The sequence below is a fragment of the Branchiostoma belcheri genome, unplaced genomic scaffold (assembly GCF_001625305.1).
Source record: "Branchiostoma belcheri isolate BF01 breed outbred unplaced genomic scaffold, Haploidv18h27 scaffold170, whole genome shotgun sequence".
Lineage (NCBI taxonomy): Eukaryota > Metazoa > Chordata > Leptocardii > Amphioxiformes > Branchiostomatidae > Branchiostoma > Branchiostoma belcheri.
Genome location: NW_017803158.1, coordinates 98660 through 103343, shown reverse-complemented (window position 1 = coordinate 103343; position 4684 = coordinate 98660). Strand labels below are relative to the sequence as shown.

Genomic DNA, 4684 nt, shown 5'->3' with positions numbered 1-4684 from the left:
AAAACATGCCCTGATCACCTGTAGTAAGCAACAAACCTTACCTCATCCCTACTGTCCACCTGTGCTCCAGCCTTCAGGAGGAGTTCAGCAACACCAACAAGTCCTTCAGAAGCTGCCTCGTGAAGTGGCGTGATCCCAAACTGTAACAGCAGGAACAGAAATGACATTACATGTTTAGTACAGTCGGTCCCTATTGTCATAATAAACATAATAAATATACGAGACGCGTTAAACACTCAAACGTGTCCATCACCTGTAGTAAGCATCAACCCTTACCACATCTCTACTGTCCACCTGTGCTCCAGCCTTCAGGAGGAGTTCAGCAACACCAACATGTCCTCCTGAAGCTGCATGGTTAAGTGGCGTGTTTTGAAGCTGTAACAGCAGGAACAGAGATGACATTACATGGTAGGAAAAATCTGTCTCCATCATCCTAATAAACACCAACTAAATATGCCTGACGTTCAACACTCAAACGTGTCCATCACCTGTAGTAAGAAAAAACCCTTACCTGATTCCTACTGTCCACCTGTGCTCCAGCCTTCAGGAGGAGTTCAGCAACACCGACATGTCCTCCTGAAGCTGCACTGTGGAGCGGCGTGTCAAAACCCTGTAACAGCAGGAACAGAGATGATATTGCATGGTAAGATACGCCTGTCGTCATTACCCTAATAAACACTAAATATGCGTGAAACAGCAATTACAAGAACAGAGATGGCATTACGTATGCATTATAAGAGAAGCCCATCAATTTTTCTTCATGAACACTTTTCAAATTTAATTATTATCACTTCACATCATATTGCTTGACCCTATTTATACTATATCACCCATAGGGGGAAAGCCATAAAGTGACAAACACTAAATATGTTTGGCGTTTAATATTCAATAGCCTGTTTTCTTCTCACACCAAGTTCTGTTCAGTAACCGATATCCTCACTAAGAGGAAACTGTGTGTCATGTGGGGGAATGACAATACACTTTGTCCTGTTCAGTATCTGTTATTTTTTCTACCTTGCGAGAACATAGAATCCGAACTGCGTATCATGTGGACCGACTATAGTGTGTTAGTTCTATTTTTATATTTTTTTTATTTTATTTTATTACGATTTACCACATTTGTGGAAGGATTGACATAACAGGTGACTATCACCTTTTCAAAGATGTCAAACCTGAAACCAGACGGTAATGTTTGAACCACTCACACCGGGAAGGTCCCCTACTCTTTTCGATAAGTGCAGTGGGTTCTTTAACGTGCGTGGGGTGTGGCTCTCCCAAACACGGGACCTCCATTTAACGTCCTATCCGAGGGACGTCCGTAACCGAAGCTAGGTACTCATTTTCACCTGAGTGAAGTGAGGAAAGTCGTGTAAAGTACCTTTCCCAAGGGTACAGCGTCGGGGCGCATGTTCGGACTTGTTCGGGTACGACCCGGAATCGAACCCGGGTCTCCCCGTTTCATAGTCCAGTGATGTACCAGTACACCACGACGCCACGAATTATACTTTCACCTGACATCACTGAAGGGCGTTCTGAATCGTCAGACTCTGTGAACCGGATTACTTCTAACGAACATTCTGGCTTGAGCCAGGCCATGGATGACAGGGACTTTTGGGCTGCCATTTTGAATCGAGCACCAGGACCCGACATAAGTCAAGTAAGCCAAGTCTAACGATAGAAAAGAAAAAGGAGCCATCTGGGCCCACGACAGATTCAACAAAGTGGTTCCTCCCTACTCACATCGCTGGCACAGTTGACATCCACTCCCTGTCGGAGCAGCTCCGCCACCTTCTCTTCATCTCCTTCACCAGCTGCAAGACGGAGGTCCTGAAAAAAGCGACATTCATCATCTTCAATACAGCAAAGAAAAGAATACAAAGGTAGAAAAAACAAATATAATAACTCGCCCTTCTACAAGCATCAAGTTTATTGGATATCATTTTATACTTTTATAATATGGATATCAAGTCACTGTTATTATCTTAAGAAGTAATTACCTAAACGCAATGATAACAAACACCTCAAATATGATATTAACGTACGAGTACATATGGCTGTGCTTTCGTCAGCCACAAAGGAGAGGAAACAACGGAATTTTACATCGTTTGAACTACGCAATGGACTTTTGGAAGTGGCTGCTCAACATCAATTAAATAGCAATCTAGGTATTCAGACGTCTTCCCCAATATTTTTTACAGTTAAATCTGTTGCAGCTTCGCAGCTAAATCAGGTGCGGTATGGTTGATCAAACAGTTGATCAAACATCAGCAACAGACGTTCAAAATCCACAGACGTCTACGCTGGGCCACGTACACCCAAAACCGTTGTTATAGTATCATAATAATGTTATATTGCTCATATTCTGGTAGGGAATCAAGTATGATGTCAATTTAATTATTGCACATCTGCTGTACGGTACCTGTTATAATACAATTTCCACCAATTACCAGTAACTCAACCTTCTTTATGTTACTTGACCACAGCCGACCACCAACTTGTGCAAGATAAATAAGTTGAAATACTCCTACAGAATGCAAGTAAAACAGTTTACCTCCTCAAGTTCCCGCTTGGCCCTGGACATCTTGCTTGACTTTTTCCTTTCTCACAAAAATTTCGCGCTTTGAGTCTCGGCAAAAGTACAGCAAATTTGAACGGTCTTTGTTCGGGTGCGTAACGGTGGGGTGAAGTTTCCGCCTACCTGCCCGCCATTTTTATCGATCGGACGCTGACCTTAACATAACGTAATCTGGACTGTACCATTCAACATTAATTTGCTATGTTATTTATAATGGTGAGTTAAAATGTCTACATCATTTTTTTCGGCCATCTTTACACACAATGCTACCATTTGAAAGCAATACACACATGGGTACATTGTTTTCTTTGTCTTTCAATGCTATCCGTTTAGTCTTTCATTATTTTTTAGAATTAACCCCTTCAAAGGACTGATTAGAAAAACATTATCTTCGGGGGGGGGGTTAAAGTAATAATCTTCCACTAAAATTGCATGTACCATTACCCCAATAACATTAAACAGTATGAAGGTACAATTATTTTACTAAATTCTTTCTTACAGTTTCCGTACATGTTCAATCATCACACGAGGCACACTGTATCTCATGGGCTCATGAATCGTTTATTGAACGTAGAGTCCTACTGCCCCCAGTTGCCAACGATTAAGCTATGATTCGGACAACCCGACAACGGAACTTCAGCCAATGATGATGCCTGGCATAGAACCATCTGTAAGAAACGCAACAAGCTTTTAACTCAGCGGGCACAATCTTGTTTGTTTACAACAATAATCTTATGAAAATATCTGTCATAACTTTTTATACCTAATTTTTAACTTTCCAAGTTCAACTTTATCTGAAAAGAAGCTTGATTGAAAACGATTGCTTACAAGTTACACATTTATAACTATTGGTTGCATGACTTGAAATGATTCAGGACATTTGACCATTTTTCGTAAAGCCAAAGGACCCTGGTAGACTATCAAAAAGCGCCGCCTACCGGAACATGGAGGATAGCAGATTGCGCAGCCGCTGTCGTCTGTGCGGTAAACTGCGCATGTCGTCCAGTAGTAACACGGCATCGTGCTGCAGCCTTCTGGCTGCTCTGTGAAATACTAGAAATAGTGAAAAAAATCAACAAGCATAAAAGCCAAGTTAAGATCTTCGAATTGCCCCCACACGTGGGTGTATAGCCCTTAGCCCTGTATCCCTTAGGCCACACAGTTGTACAATCATTATACAGCTCAATCACTTTAAAGTCTCAATTTGCTGCCTCTTTAGCTCCTTTTTTTAATAACTCACTCATTCTTCATCATGTAAGATGTAACGTACATGATACAGGCATAAACGTCCGTGATGTACTGTATGTCCATGTTTTGTTGTCTCTTTAGCTGATTTTCTCAACAACTCACTCGTTGCTTTCTCACTCTTTATCATGTAGAATGTAACGTACATGATACAGGCATTCATGATGAACTGTAGATCCATGTTGGCCTGCCAGAGCTGCTTTCCTAAACACACTTATTGCTTTCTCACTCCTCATCATGTAACACGTTACGTACATGATACAGTCATAAACGTCCATGATCTACTGTAGGTCCATGTTGGCCTGCCATCTTTGCTGTCTCTTTAGCTGTTTTCCTTAAAAACCCACTCATTACTTGCTCACTCTTCATCATGTAAGACCTAACGTACATGATACAGGCGTAAACGTCCATGATGTACTGTAGATCCATGTTTTGTTGTCTCTTTAGCTGGTTTTCTCAAAAACTCACTCATTGCTCTCTCAGTCTTCACCATGTAAGATGTAATCTACATGATACAGGCATTCATGATGAACTGTAGATCCATGTTGGCCTGCCAAAGCTGCTTTCCTAAAACCACACTTATCGCTCTCTAACACTTCATCATGTAGAATATAACGTACATGATACAGTCATAAACGTCCGTGATGTACTGTAGGTCCATGTTGGCATGCCAACTTTGCTGAATCTTTAGCTGTTATCCAAAACAACACACTCACCTTTCTCTCACTTTTCATCATATAATATGTAAAGTACATAATATAAGCAAAAGCGTACGTGACGTACTGTAGGTCCATGTTGGCCTGTCATCTTTGCTGTGTCTTTAGCTGTTTTCCTCAACAACTCACTCATTGCTCTCTCACTCTT

At 41.3% G+C, this 4684-nt stretch overlaps 1 pseudogene; it reads right to left on the bottom strand.

Annotated features, from left to right (window-relative positions):
• The window catches only part of LOC109466866, a 6711-nt pseudogene extending 4130 nt beyond the window's left edge, over positions 1-2581 (bottom strand).
• Positions 2582-4684: the final 2103 nt, after the last annotated feature.